The following is a 16,298-nucleotide window of genomic DNA, read 5'->3' as shown; positions in this document are numbered from 1 at the left end:
AAACAACATTTTTATTCCTCAAGCATACCTTACCCTTGAAAGTTTACACTAATTACCTGTAGTTTTGTTAATGTTTTAAGCTGCCCTTCATCTCTCCCATCCAGACATACCACTCAGATTCTTCAACAGATATATTCAACAGCTTCTGTTCACACCTGACATCAATTTCCTTTGATGTTCACAGTCTAAATGAGAATGCTACAGCAAGCTGTATTTGTGAAGTACACAGGATGCCTTTAGAATGATGGCAGGTATTTTCCTCATTAAAGCAGCCATAACAGATAGTTAGATATGATGCTGTCCCTCACCTTCTTGCTAATTAATTACTATGATTGCAACCCAAATAAGATCAGGCAATTAAATGTGATAACATTTCAGAAGCAAAGAAAATGTACAATAATCTTGGAATATCTTCCTGTAGATAAATAAAGTTGATCTTAGCAAAATTAACATATAAATGCACTATTCTATCAAAAATTGCATGAACTAAATAATGTAATAATTTTACTTTTAATTGAAACACGAATTAGTATACAGGCTGAAAACATAAGGAAGTTGCACATCTGTTTTATACTCTATACAGCTAAAGTTTGGGTTCTTCAAAGAATAGCCCTAAAGAACATTGGCAAATATGTGATCTTTACTACTAAAGAAATAATCATTAAAAAAAGCAAATAGAATATTTTTCCCCTAGAAGACTTCTGAATCAAGATGTAGTGCCTTGCTTTGTGCTCTCCCTCAGCATCCCTGGACAATAACAAAATTTCCCACTGCCTCCTGCCTCAATATCTGCCACTACCTCTAACAGCAACAATTAAGCACTTTAGTCATGTGATTCTGCTAAAATGTTCTGAAGAGAAATAGTTCATATTGCAATTTAATTTGCCATCGTTCATCTTCAGAGTTAACATGCATTATGATGGATAGAACTATTCACGCTTCTTGGAGCTGTTGATTCATGCTGTCTGTAGATTCAAACAGATATCAATGGATAAATTTACATTAAGATCCTACTTTGAAGGTTTTCTTTACAAACATAAGGGCTAGTGATTTATTCTTTTTTAAAAATGAAATCTTAGCGTCTGGAGCATAATTAGGTTGCAGAATAAAAATTATCTGCAATTCTGCCTCCATAGCCTGCCTATGTAGCCATATTATATAGTAGACCCTGACAACAAGCACCAGATAGATAGGGCCAGATGGTCTTACCAGTATTTTCCATACTTAGTGTGTCCTCTGTATGAATCCTCTTGTCCTGTGCAATGTGTAGGGGAGTCAGGTGCCTCTGCAGCAGTGTCCCTCCTCATCCTGGCCACACAGAGCTCTGTAAATACAGTAAAAGCTCTGAGGCAGTGGAGGGGGCAGCCTCTCAGGATAAGGAATACAGAAAGGAATAAAAAATGCCAGTTATCTCCTCCCTCTCTAGCCATACCTAAAAGCCAGCAGAAGATTAATTCCATTTGAGGCTGCATTAACTCTTTCCCAGGCCTTTGAAAGAATCCTTCCATTACACCCTTCCATTCCTCAGCATTCTGTCCTTTCCCACTGTAACCCTTATGCTCCTAAGCAGAAAGCTCCATAACGTGTACCACAATGAACGTGTGGTTCACCATCATCCAGTCTTTTTTTCAGAAAAGAAACCCATGACACATCCTTTAGCATCTTCTTCAGATATACTGATCTCACCTGTGTCATCTTCCAATTAAACTACATCGGGCCTGTATTTTCTGTACTCTAAAAGGGTTCTACAATTTGTGTGTGCCTGCTCTTCTCAAAGTGCACAAAGCAGACTGATTTCTGGGCAGCAGATTGCCATGGTCTTGCATTAATAGGTTTGACAAAAAAAGGCTATGCTGATGATCCCATCACCTACACAGAACCCTTTTTTTTTTTTTTCTGGGCAGATTGTTTTCTCTGTCCATCTACCTTGCTTTTTCATTATGCCTGAAAATGCCCAGTAAAGGCAAATACCAATAGAATAACTTTTAAGTACCATATCTATGTAACAGACTCACTGTGATATTCCCCAGGCCCTGTGTAAGATCAGTGAGTCTGAGGCTAGTAGGGCAATCTGACCACAAACTTCACAGCTAGGCCAATGGATGTGCATGTGTGACAGTCACCACCTTGGGCAACACACCAAGGATTGAACTGGGACCCTCCAGAGCTAAAAGCCAATACTCTATAGATGAATCTGTACAACTCATATCCTCTGGGATTACTCTGGGGAGGAACCTGTAACATACACTCACCAGTATGTATACATGCACACCACCACATCTATGTCAATTAAAGTAACAAACCAGGCAGAATGTCAGAGAACTGAAGACCAGTACATTCAATAAATATACTGAATAGACAGATGAACTATTGCTGTACAATGCTTGATAATAACATAGCAACAAGGGGCAGGACTGTCTTCCAAATAACCGTGGCCAGAGCTCTGGCATTAACACAATAAAAGAAGATTGACAATGATATGCGACCAAACCTTTCATAGTTAGGAGTGTGTAAAGCTCCTGGATAGAGTTCTAGCATAGAGACAACCATGCCAGTGAAGAATTTAGTCTGTTTTCCTTTATGTATTTTATACTTACTTCAAGACTCACAGCAGTGTGTAAAGGACTCTTAGTGTAAATGAGAATTGGGCCCTTAATTTTTCACACCTCTCACATATATGTAATATTCAGTTGGAATTAGGTGGGTAAATGGCAATGGGGTGGGATCAAGCAAGAAAATCTGGAGCAGCACAGGTAGCGGAGAAAAATTCACAGGGAGCTGGAGAGGCAGGCATAGGAAAGAGCTGGAGCCATGGCCTAAGATCTTGCATGACCAAGGGGTTGCAGTATCACAGGAACACTGCAACCCTTGGTCTACATGCTTCTTCCCAATTCACCATTAAGTTGAATGTGAGGGTAAAATGGTTAATGCATGATTTTCATGAACTATTCATATGATGCACAGTAGGCCAAGTTACTAGCAGTGGTTTAACATTTCTTGCAAGTTTTGGTTTAAACAGCAGCTAAGGACATGTTTATAATGCAACTGTATGAAAAGACAGCTTTGCCTCCCTCTCTGATCTCCACGGTGAACAGCCTAGTGTGAAATAGAAGGTTCTGTTTAATAATGTAGTTTGCTGTTGCACTTCCATATTCATGATCGCTGAGAGGAATGTTTCTATGAAAATAAGCAAATATTCATGAAAGTCAAATTATTTGAGTTTAGTTTCAAAGTAAAATATTTTGTTCTATTTTACAACAATATATGGCTTAATTTTATTGAAGTATTTTCTCAGGTATGAGATCCTACTGCGTGGTGATATGGAAAATAACCATTAAGAAAACTGAGTCAGGTGACAAATGCCTGGAATGTCACTGTACTCTTTTTTAGGACAGAAGATATATATGATGTCATAAATCAAACTCATACTGACACAGATCATGGTGGCTATGCATTGCCAGCAGATCAAGGGAAGTGATTATTCCCTTCTATTCGGCATCAGTGAGGCCACTTTTGGAGTATTGTGTCCAGTTTTGGGCCCCCCCACTACGAAAGGATGTGGATAAATTTGCGAGAGTCCAGTGGAGGGCAACGAAAATGATTAAGGGGATGGAGCACATGACTTATGAGAGGTTGAGGGAACTGGGCTTATTTAGTTTTCAGAAGAGAAGAGTGTGGGGGATTTGATACCAGCCTTCAACTACCTCAAGTGGGGGTCTCAAAGAGGGTGAAGCTAGGCTGTTCTCAGTGGTAGTAGATGACAGAACAAGGAGCAATGGTCTCAAGTTGTAGTTGGGGAGGCCTAGGTTGGATATTAGGAAAAACTTTTTCACTAGGAGGGTTGTGAAGCACTGGAATGGGTTACTTAGGAAGGTGGTGGAATCTCCATCCTTAGAGGCCCGACTTGACAAATCCCTGATTAGGATGATTAAGTTGGGGTTGGTCCTGCTTTGAGCAGGGGGTTGGACTAGATGACCTCCTGAGGTCCCTTCCAACTCTAATCTTCTATGATTCTATAATATGACAAAATGATGTTGCAAAGTAATAATGGAAATGTTTCAAGAGAGTCTGCAGAACTTTGCATACAGAATCTCTACAGCAGCCCTCTCCTTTCTGGTCTTGACAAATATCATCTCGCCATTCTTACCTTAAAAAATGCCACAAAAGATCATCCTCCTGGCTTCTTGCTCTGAATATATCACTTCCCTTCTTGGATCCCTACACTGGCTATCCACTTCCCACTGCATCAAACAAACTACCTGTCTTTTATCTTAGGGCCCTTCCTGGCTTAGTGCCATCCAGCTGTGGACCCCACCTCTCCTCTCCCAATGATGCCAGTCTTTATCACTCAACAGTCCAATTTTACTTCAAACACCTTTATGCTTCCCTCCCATGCTACTCCTTATCCATGGGAGAAAATCCTGTAAAAATACAAGTCACCATTCAGTTATCCTCTTTCAAACCTCTCCTTAAAATTCCCTCTCCTGTGATGCTTACAAAATAAACTGACACTGGCTAGGTTGCTAGGGTGCTATCACTGCTGCTTAATATGCTAATCATAATAATCTGAGTTTCCTTGTGCTCCTTTTGCCTATTAGCTGTATCTGCCAGCTGTCTCTCAATATATACTAAGATTGTAAGCTTCCTGGGGTCATTTACAGTGCCTAGCACAAAGGGGCCACCAATCCTAATGGGGATTAGGTGCTACTGGCATATTTATTTCTATTATTTCTGTTATAGTATATGCTCCATATATGCTCCAAAATGACAATGGAGTTGAGTTAACTGTAGATATTATTATTGAACTTGAGATAACATTAAAAATATATGACTATCCATGGTAAATCTCATCATCCATAGAGCCAAGGATCTGAACAACCTCCAACAGCACTACAAAAATATGTTTGTAACATGGATAAGTGAGAACAACACTAATGCGGGGAGGGGAGTAGGGGAAGGGGGACCACGTTTACTCAGTAAAACAGTAGCTAACAAAATGTTGGGAACCATTTGGAAAGGGATAGATAACAAGATAGAAAATATCATAATGCCACTATATAAATCCATGGTACATACCCACCTTGAATACTGTGGTCACCCCATCTGGTTGCCCCATTGGAAGAAGTACAGAGAAGGGCAACAAAAATTATTAGTGGTATGAAATGGCTTCTATAGGAGGAGAACTTAAAAAGACTGGGACCATTCATCTTAGAAAAGTGATGACTAAGGGGAGACATGATAGAAGGCTATAAAATCATGAATGGTGTGGAAAAAGTGAATAAGGAAATATTATCTACCCCTTCACATAGCACAGGTACAAAGGATCAGCCAATGAAATTAATAGGCAGCAGGTTGAAAAGAAATAAAAGGTAGTACTTCCTCACACAACACACAGTCAACCTGTGGAACTCGTTGCCAGGGGATGTTGTGAATGCCAAAAGTATAAGTGGGTTCAGAAAAGAATTAAATAAGTTCATGGAGGACAGGCCTATTAGCCAAGATAGTGAGGGATGCAATCCTATGCTCTGGGTGTCTCTAAACCTCTGACCACCAGAAGGTGGGACTGGATGACAGGGATGGATCACTCAATAATTGCCCTATTTGTTAGTTCCCTCTGAAGCATCTGACACCGGCCAATGTCAGAAAACAGGATACTGGCCTAGAAGGTCCACTGGTCTGACTCAGTGTGGCTATTCTTATGTTCTTATTTACTACTCAGAAATCAAACAAACATCATTTTTTGGTGTGGATGCAAGATGGGTCTAATTAATTCTGCTACTAGGATCCCTGGTATGGAGGAAATTTTAAAATGACTTATTGGCTTTTTTTAGCACCTCGGAACTACTGGCAGTTTCATGAACAAACCAAGAGACCAATGAGTGCGGTCACTGTCAAAACAAGAAACATATGAATGCCAGCACCTCTCCCTTGAGCAGCAGTCTTAATTCTATCCTCCAGGAAAGAAAAGAAAACAAAAAGATGCAGAGAAATACAGCCCAGGATTCTCAGCAAAAACAAAGTTTACGGTAAAATAAAGGCAGATGGAAATGGTGGCACAGAAAGTAGGCGATGCATAGCTCTTCCCATTCTGTTTGAGGATAGAGGCCAGAGATCTTGGAAACATTCTCAATGTTATTTTCAATATTATCAAAAATCAATAATATATCATTGCTTGCTCACACCAGCTTGTTGTCCAGGACTGGTTGCTCATATTTTACCAAGGAGAAGATTATTTATAACTAGCCTGTCGACTGAAACTGTTGACAAAACTCTTGATTAAAAAATCTTGAGAACACTGTATTGTGAGTTCCTCAAACCCCCTTCTGGTTACTTTGTGCTGCTCAGGCAAGACAAGTTGGCTAGAAAGCGCCCTAAAGAGGCACTTGGAGATTCCCCTCAGCATATGGTGCATGTGAAGATGAGTGGGCTGGGGGGCGGGAAGGAAGATGACAAGAGTGCAATGTACTCCAGTGAGTCCCAGCTGATGAAATGGTCCCTAAAGAATAGTTATTGCTGGTATAACTCAAAACAGCTCTTGACATGACACTTAAGTTACACTAGAGTTGGCACACCCCTGGTCAGTCCCCCAATGGAGAGCACAGAAAGGTGATCTAGAACTTCCTCTTGGTCCTACACTGAGATATCAAGTTGGAAAGTTTGTTCCTTTCTAAAAGCATAATTTGTGCTGGATTTCTAATTTTTAAAGGCTGGATTTTTAGCCCTAACTCACTTCTGAACATTGCCATTTAACCAGGATGGTTTTAATCTTTCCTTTTTGTTTCTTATATTTTGGCATACAGCTCCTCTGTGACTATAGTACTTTGTTTTCAGTTGAAAAATAGATCTGAGGACAAGCATGGCTCAAATATGTGCTTGGAATTCAAAATAAAGCATTTAAAGATTTAACACAGCCATAGAGAGTTACTTCTTCCCAGCAGCAAACCTAAAATGGCAAGGGAGATTTGGTGATCCCATGGAAAAATGCCCCCTTCTCCTCAATTTGCTTGTGAAAAATAATTCTAGTTATTCTACAGAAATGGTCCTAAACTATTACAAGCTGCCATATTTGGGGCCAGAACGATAGTTTAGTTTAGTATTTCTTTGTAAGAATTGTATGATTAAAGCATTGATAGATATTCTTGGGTGTCCAGACACTAGGATTTTGATTCTGATCTCACTTGCTTCAGTGTAAATCAGGAGTAACTCGAATAAAGTTAATGGTGTGTGAGGTAAGAATAAAACCCAGTGAGAATATCCCTGAGCATCAGAATTCAAACAAAGAAGCAGAAATATATCAACTGTATACTAATCTGTTTGACGCTTGGATCAATTGCCTCTGAGGTTTCTTAAGGCTCCCCCAAATCAATTTTAGGAACAAAGAAGATCAAGTTGTTTTAGTTCTGGGTTTTCTGCTTTTTAATCAAGTGTTATTTGTTTATCAGATTATTCTCTCCAGACTGGTTAGGACTCTAACAGGTAGGTTCCAAATTCATCCTTAGAGTGACCCTACTAAAGTAAATATATTTACACCAAGGATTTAGCCCTAGGGCTTCTGTAAGGGAACTCAACCTAGCCTACTTTCTACCTTTCTTTCTGTGTCAGTGTATTTATGTCTACTTGTGTGCTATCTGAATTTTTTACAGACTTTTTTTGTGCTGATATAAATATAACAGAATAAACACAAAAAATGCCTCCGATGGCTTTATAAACATATATCTTATTGTTCCCAACCCACAAAAGAAGAGGTTACCAAAAATTGTTACCAAATAGCAAATGTTCTGATCTCTTACATTCTAAACCACATTCTTCTCTGAAAGATAAGATTTCTAAGAAATGAGTAGGATTGAGCTACTTTTATACAAATGTTATATTGCAATTACTGGACTACCTTCTACAGTACCACATTTTAATGACATTTGTTTTAAATCCACTTGATCTGCTGTCATATATAGAATGATTATGGGCCACAGTTGGATAGGTTCATATTAGGGCTTGGTGAACTTTCAAAGGTTTGGAGATTGGGTTCTGGTAAGCATCTTGTGTGTTTTGCCAAAGTTCATTATAAAACTCATTGGTTTAAAAGGTATCAGGCCATGAATCTTGTGAGAAGTGGGAGTTCACACAGAATTTCCAGTGCTCCTTCTTTCTGGCCAGGTCACACATCTGTCAAGAATAGTTTCTTGTAATATTTCATTGTTCCAGTTTAGCCATCTGCCTATGTCTAGGAAATAGACAGATTGAAAAAATAAACTCAAAAAAGTTAAACAAACTTTTTTAAACCTCAGAAAAGCTTTCAGTTAACATTCAGTGTGAGGGAAAACTTGGGTTGGTTCCTATTTTATTCAGATTGGTTTGCTCATTGCCACTTCAACCATAAAATGCCAGATTCTGGCCAATGTTCTGACCCCTCCTTGCCACTCCAAGAGCTGTAAAGCTATGTCTGAAAACGCATTAAAGCTCCCCCAAAGAGGCACGTGGGCATTTCTCTGCTAGCGCAGGGCCAGCGTGGTCAGCTCTGTGCTGCTGTTTTTTGGATCCTCCACCAGGCATGGAAGGTGCGTTGGGATTCATGTAGATGTGGAATATGCTATGGTGGTCCTGGGCTAATTACAAGGCAATGTAATTTATAATACCCATGTTACCTTTTCTAAGTTACACCAGGGACTGAATCCGCACAGTGAGTACCTGAATTAATTTTCCTCTTTAACTGGCCTGAGTAGTGGTCTGGCAGAGGTAAGGATCTAGTTCAAGACTGCCCTGCATTAGCATAGCAGAAAATTGACATTTATTCAGGGCTTGTTATTAATTATAACATCAGCAAATAGGGCTAATTCAACAAAGTAGCAAATGCCTACTCAGGCATACTCGGTGCCTTTTAATACTCAGGAATCAGGATTTTCAGTATCTTTCCTTCTTTAATGAGTTTGGCAATTTAATTCCTAAAATACCCTCTTCTGCAGGACAAAATATATTCTTCTTCCCAAGATATTTGTGCTTTCAAAAAATTCTGAATCTGGAGCCAACTTAGATAATAAAATTTTGATAAAGGCCACTAGACTGGCTAATCTATACAATAGGACCTCAAAAGTATTTCTGGTAAGATTTCCATCTTATTTAGGCTTGTCAGAATTCAGTTTTTATTTTATAACTTTGACAGATAACACTGATGTTTATTTTTAAGCATTTTTTTCATTTTTATTTATTTAAATTTTCACAGTGGTGGGAAATTTTGAGGGGGGGCTCAGACTAATTATTAACGATAGCAGATATTAAGATTGAAAAGGTTAAAGCTTTATAACTGTTAAAACACAAATTGTCAACATCCCATGTCAAAATATACAAAGTAAATATCTTTAAATCAAACTCTCAAAAAAAGTTCTCAAGCAGCATTTTTCTTTACTTTGCCTATCTGTAAATTTCAATTATCATCAGTGGAAATATATTTGTGTCAGTTTGTGTGTGTATAGTGAAATCAACGTTTACCGACATATCAATAAAAATCTAATCTTTCCAAGCCTAATCTTATTTAATGGTGTCATAGTAATTTGCTGACACTGTACTGCTAATTTTCCTCTTGGAGTTGCCAACTCCCTACCTAGCCATTCTAAACAATACAATTGTTTTTTGAGTCTTGAAGTCCATGCCAGGGTACTCAAAACTGCTGTGATCATGGATGGAGCCTGAACCTGCTAGTATGTTAGGAAATAGCAGAGATTCAGACTAATTATTTATCAAGAACACTCAGCCTAACCTACGCTTTCTAATGCACATTCACAGAATCTCCTTTTATTGAAGTGGGTGTCATAGCTGGCTTACACTTACTTGTTTTTTTCATCACCCAAACCCACTGGCAATAAAGGTAAAGCTTTCTTGACCCATATCTAGTGCCAACAGAGTTTTTAAACTGGAGAGGAGATTGCAAACTGATAATATAATTTAATTTTGCCAGCACATGTCTAGCATAGAAAGTATTCTGTGACTCAAGCAGTGTAGTGAAAATGTCCCAGTTAGATGCATGATTGATTTTGATTTGGTTCATTATTTATTCAAAATGTTGGCTACTGGCTTATTGTCTTGAGATCTGACCCCTCCCCCCACCTTCATTAGTGATTATTACTAATTTTAGGAATACTATTTCCTCTTTTTAAAGTTGCATTTTTTTAAAAAAAATTCAGCTATTTTCACTGACATGACCAATGTCCTGAATAACAGGAAACCAGGAAATGGATCTGAAAACTTTATCCTCAGGTAAGTCCGACACATCAAATAACAGGTTGCAATTTTGAGACATCATGTTTTAACATTGAAGGAAAATCCTTTCAAATACACTTCCAGACCATTTAAATGAAATGGTGCAGGAAGAGCTGAAAGTAGAAGAGATTTTCATCAACTATTTAAAGAATGTCTTCCCTGGTGAGAGAATTTTATAAGCAAAATTTAAAATCTTATTGTAAATTGTATATGTCTGTTTCACTGCATTACTTTATTCTTTTGCCATTTGCCTTGGGTAACCTGACCCACTGATATGGAGTCAGGATTTCTTTCTGAAATAAAAATGTCAGTACTGATTTGGTTCTGCCTCTCTCATCTTTTCTATTAGAACTTTGGTTTCTTTGTCACTGTACTCTCTTGAAACTCCATTAAGTCTTAAATATCATTCAATTGGACCTGCTAAAAAGAGAGGCTAATGTAACCTCTGTGTTGTTGGCTTCATCCAGCATGTTTATTTCAGAAATGTTCAGTACTAAAAGCCATCCATGTGAAATACAAGGGGCAGAACACTTTCAAGGTAAAGTTTTCCACTGAAAGTGGAAAGGGAAGATTAAATGGGTTCATGACTCTCCCTCTCCTCATTAAAAACACATGTCCCACTGGCTGAATTAGGGGGACCATTTATGATACTATTTAACATCAATATTTCAAAATTACAATAATTCATATGAGTTATGCCATGTCAAGTACCGTTAGAAAGGTTATAGTTTGCTAAGGATGATGATATTGTTTATGTGTGTGTCATATTTGTATTCAAGTTATGGATATGTCTGATGTATCTGTATTTCAACTTCTGCTATGTTTCTGGGTGACTCCCAGACAGGATGGCAGCAGCAATAAGCTGCTTAATGGCCCATTAAGGAAACTCGCAGGTACAATGGGCTCGGGGAGAGAAGCTGGGGCTATACCTGATGAGTCACCAAGACTTATTCATGTGTCCCTGGACTCCATCTTATTTGTGGAAATTTTCACAAGCAGCATGGCAAAGGCCAAAGGACATAAAAGGCAGCTGCACCACATTCATTTTGTCTACAGTCAGTCTTCAGTCAGTCTTTAGTCTTCACCTACCTCTGGATCAACTCATCTCCAACTGAAGCTGTGAAACGAAGGTCTGAGACCCATCCAAATACTGGATGTACATCAGAAGGACTATACAAGCGTGCAAACTCCACAATTCTACTGAAAACCTGATATATATGGACTTTCAAATAATTTGTATTTATCAAAATGGCAAAAGAATAAAGTAATGCAGTGAAACAGACATATACAATTTACAATAAGATTTTAGATTTTGCTTATAAAATTCTCTCACCAGGGAAGACAAATTTGATTGCTTTAATCCTTTAACATTTCTCTTATAGTTTTTCTTTCCTTTAGTTTTAGTTACTAAAGGACTGGCTGGCAGCGTGGTATTTTAGGTAAGATCCAAACCTATACTGATCTGGTACTGTGGCTGACCCTTTGGGGTCAGGAGAACCTTTTTGATAAAGAGCATAAAGTTTAAAATAACTTATTTCTTTACTGGACCTAGTGGCTGATTGGGAGCCAGAGACTGAAATGCAGTAAAGCGGGCTGTATGTATTTTGTTTTAGCTTCTTGATAACCAGTGTGGGGAATCAGAAGCACTGTTTGTGGCTGACTGGGAAATCTGACTTCAATATTACCCACCAGTGCTGGGAAAAATCTGCTCTTCTTTTGCAGGCTGCCCTGACCTTAGCACTTTCAGGTAGTTTACCCTAGGCATGGACAGGTTATACATGTGGTAGTCAGCAGAGTTTTAGGAATTTTAAAAGATAATATCAGAGCAGGGAGGAAACTGCAAAATAAAATCCATGATTTTCTTTGGAAATATAGAGTAAGCTGACTGAGTGTTCACTTTCTGCAAATTAGTTTACTGGTGGGAATGTACATGGAAACAAAATTTTAAGTGAATACTGAAGAATATTCCTGGAGGGCAACCTTTATGAACTTGCAACTATAAGTGTTCACAGCCTGACTTTAAGAATTACATTCATCCAAACAAGGAAGAAGAAGAAGATTTTGTGATCTATATGTCCAATTACAGCTAAGCAACACAACTCAGATTTTGAATACAAATTATTTACATCTAACCGCTCATACAACTCAGATTTTGAATACAAATTATTTACATCTAACCGCTCATACCCATGTGGATAATTTCATATAATGAATAAATGTGGGATATTTGTGAGCTTCTTGCACACAATTTGTAAATACAGGAAATAAGGCAAAAATCAACACAAATTATTTGCTGATAATTATATGCTCAGATTTAGATATAGGTCACTTCAGAAATATGGAATCTCTCATAGAAGGCAAGAAACACATCCTCTGATTTCAGTGGGAGTTCTGGGCACTGAGCATTTTGCAAGATCTAGTCCTTTGTTACCATGAAAGATTCTGTAACATCAAAAAAAAAAAAATTAAGGGAGGTCCCTAGTAGTGAACTTGGCACGCACAAAAATGCATATCTGATCCTTAAAATAAATTGATTTAAAAGAACTGAAATAGTGCTCCTGCCATGAAATAAAACCACAAACTTCAAAGTCTTTGGAGTTGCCATAAAATTAGCTGTACATTTTGTTTGCAGAATTAAGTACTTGTGGAAGAACATTAAAAAAAAAAAAAAAGTTTTCAGTAACTGTGCAATCATTTCCCTTTAAAGAAATATCTTTAACTACATCCTGTGGCATTTCTTTTTGAATCAGCATTAAACAATTTAAAACTACCTTCTAAAAGTAATCTATGATGAATGTTCCTTTTACAGAAAAGGTTCTCAAGTAGCTAATAATCATGTTTCAAAAAATTAATGATCTAGTGCTTCATACAGTACATATCTTCAAGTACCTGGTAATTTCAGCCCTTATCCATATCATATATTCAAAGATATTCTAAGCAACAGGTCTTCAGGAAATAAGAACTGCAAAAAGAGTTCTCCCTCCTCAACATGAAATTTCTTCTCAAGTTCACTATTTATTTACACTAACTTGAACCTTTCAAAATAGGAAGGAGCTTTCCCACTATAGGGTTTGTTCTTATTCCTGATGAAATCAATAGTAGCAAGAATGGGGCTGAAAATACATGCAAAGTAGATTCCCTTCTCAGATGTCACTTTCTAGGAAAAACAATCTTATGTTCTATTACCTAAGAGAACTGCTGTTGGTCAAGTCTTACACCACTGGTTTTTAATCCGAAAGTCCTGATCTTGAAAGAGGAGAACCACCTACAACTCCAACTAACTTCTGTGGGAATTCTGATGCATACCATCTTCCATGATCAGGCTGAGATGAGGTATTTGGGAAGAAAACTATCACTAGCTTCTTTAATGACTTTCAACCATCACATGACATTTCTTCTTTTCATAATCTCAGAGACATGAAGGCTATTGTGATGAACAGAACAAAGAAGAGTAAAGACTAAAGTTTCTCAGTCAAATTCTTCCAGTCACCATGGCAGCGTCTTACACCTACCTTTCCTCCAGTCTCTCCTCCCTGTCCCCAGCCCCCAACCATCATTACTCTGGAATTCACCAGCAAATATATGGAAGATTTGTATTATGAGGCAGATGCTCTAGCTAGTTCCGTAGTATCTCTGGAACATAATATTTCTGTTAATAGAGGCAAAGGTGTTAATAGAGAATGGAAGATTTAATTAAACAGGCAACATCTGTAAGTCATTCAAAATGTGATAATGGGGCATTCAATATCTAAATTGTTTAACTGGATTGTTCTCCTTTTTTTGCATTAAAAATAATGGCTAAATCCTGAAAAATGCTGAGTACCATAGCTAAAGTGGAAGTGAAGAGCCGTTGAAGTCAGGACCAGGATCTAAAATATTGACAACATATTTTAATTAGCATAACTTCTGTGTCACAGTTTGTTTTTATCTAGGCTTTAAGATATGGGAATTCTTCAATCAAGATGTACAATTATGGGTCTGAGCCTATTGACTGGTTATGTGAACTATTGCAAGATGACAATTTTTCAGGCATTAGTACTAGTTGTAAATGATCACATAAAGCAAAACATTGAACCGTTTAGATTATTACATATTAAATGGGTAGAATTGAATGTAGTAGATGATGGTAAATTTGAGACAAGTTATTTATCCTTTTTCATTAGAATTCAATATGCACTCATAACTCAGAGTGGACAGAACACAGTTTTCAGTTTTACAATGAAATCTCCCCTATCTCTCATTTTTAAAAACAAAACAGTAGTTACTCAAAACAAAACATTTCATATGAGACCCATAGAATAAGATTTGGTTCTAAATGATCAATGCAACAAGTGTACAGTTCTAATTATTATTTCGGATGCAAATTAGTCATTTTAAGTTAAATGCAACAGTCTAACGCTCTACACAGATCACATTTAAGGGTTTGGTTTTTTTAAAAGTAGGTTTTAGATAAGAATTTTCACTACAGATGCTATCTGATCTATCTACCCAATCACCTAGTTAGGCTTTTTATAACATGACCCTCATGATGGTATCTGAGCCCAGCCAAAATTACAAAAGGCAAGCAGTAAGTCTAAAAGATCGTATACTACCTCCAGCCTGATGCAGTAGTCAGGCCCACTGAGGAAAATTTAGGGTCATATTCACTGGGACCTCACCTCCTCCCATTTCACCCAAGTTAGACATTTTGGGGGACCCCTCAGCTCAGGGCCCCAGTACAATTCTCCCCACTTTCATCCACTCTCATCTGTCCTGTCTGTAGAGAGTGGAGCTGGTTGGATATTTCCCCCTCCTGCAAAATGTTTTGAATTTTCAGTGAAAAATCAAAAGTCAAAATATTTCAATTTGGAAATGTTGCCACGGTGCCTAACAGGATCTGTAGTTTGTATGCCTCTTGCTGTCATCCCCCTGGGTTCCTTGGTCAGACCTCCAGATCCATGGAGAACTACAGCCTCCTCTCTTGGTGAGGGGATGTGATATGTCATGGGTGTGTATGGCTGTGGTAAATCATGGGAGATGTAGTCTAATTGTGAAGCCTGTCCCATTATAGATATAGAATGGACATGCATTTATTTTCTCTCTTTCTGTTTTTGTTTTTGATGAAAAATGAAATTAAAAGTGATGGAAAGAAGAAACTTTTCATGAAAATTTTCCATTTGGTTGAAAGCACAGTTTTCCATTGTTAAACAGTTTTGACACACAAATTTTAACCAGCACTAGTGGGAAGAATTTGTACATGTTTTTCTTCAATTGATGTATCTGATTTTCATTCTGTGCATTTGTTATAAAAACACTGATGTGAAGAGATGAGACTGTTACATTTAGTTCTGTAGATGGTAAGGTGACCAGACAGTAAGTGTGAAAAATGGGACAGGGGGTGGGGGGTAATAGGCGCCTATATAAGAAAAAGCTTTGAATATCGGGATTGTCAGGACATCTTATCTCCCTAGTATGTGGTAGTGTGTTTAGTGGTTCATGTGGAAGGGAGTTCCAGATCTGTGGTAATTCTGATGAAAAAACTGCAGGTGCTGAGAAAACCTGGTACACTGGATATCAGAGTTTCATCCTATGCTGAGTGAAGCACAGTGTCTTTGTGGTTGTCATAGTATGTCTTTTCTGCAGTGTTGGACAGTGTGGTCCTACATTCTTGATGCACCCAAAATTCCCACTGAAGTTAACATGAATTCAGGTATGCAAGAAGTGCAGGGTTGGGCTCAATGGTTGAGTATAGGATAAAAATAATATATGAATCTGTGAGATTATGGAGCATGTAATAACATGAAGCAAATAAGTAATCTTGCATCACAGCCCATGCATCACATCAGAAATAGAAATGGTTTAGTCACAGTTGCTATAAAATTTAATTTTGTGAAATCCTCACCTAGCACAGATGGCCTACAATGCAAAGAATTAAAGGCAAAATCCTAGCCCCAATCAAATGAATGGGAGTTTTGCCATTGACTTCAATGAGACCTGGATTCCATGTTATATACTTTGTGCTCCAAAACAGCAAATTACAATATGAAAATAGATCACACAGCAACAAT

At 37.9% G+C, this 16,298-nt stretch overlaps 1 long non-coding RNA gene across 1 annotated transcript in view; it reads right to left on the bottom strand.

Moving 5' to 3' along the window:
• Positions 1–859: 859 nt before the first annotated feature.
• The window catches only part of LOC137163353 (uncharacterized), a 31,145-nt gene continuing 15,706 nt past the window's right edge, over positions 860–16,298 (bottom strand). Inside the window, exons 2-3 of the long non-coding RNA XR_010922693.1 lie at positions 1,210–1,324; positions 860–965 (exon numbers count right to left, since the gene is read on the bottom strand). This is a non-coding gene — a long non-coding RNA (uncharacterized lncRNA). The remainder of the gene's footprint in view (positions 966–1,209; positions 1,325–16,298) is intronic.

This window comes from Emydura macquarii, unplaced genomic scaffold (assembly GCF_026122565.2).
Source record: "Emydura macquarii macquarii isolate MOO-44397 ecotype Brisbane River unplaced genomic scaffold, CSIRO-AGI_Emac_v2 contig_2531, whole genome shotgun sequence".
NCBI classification, from domain to species: domain Eukaryota; kingdom Metazoa; phylum Chordata; order Testudines; family Chelidae; genus Emydura; species Emydura macquarii.
Note: the sequence above shows the minus strand (reverse complement) of the source record. Positions and strands in the feature narration are given on the sequence as shown.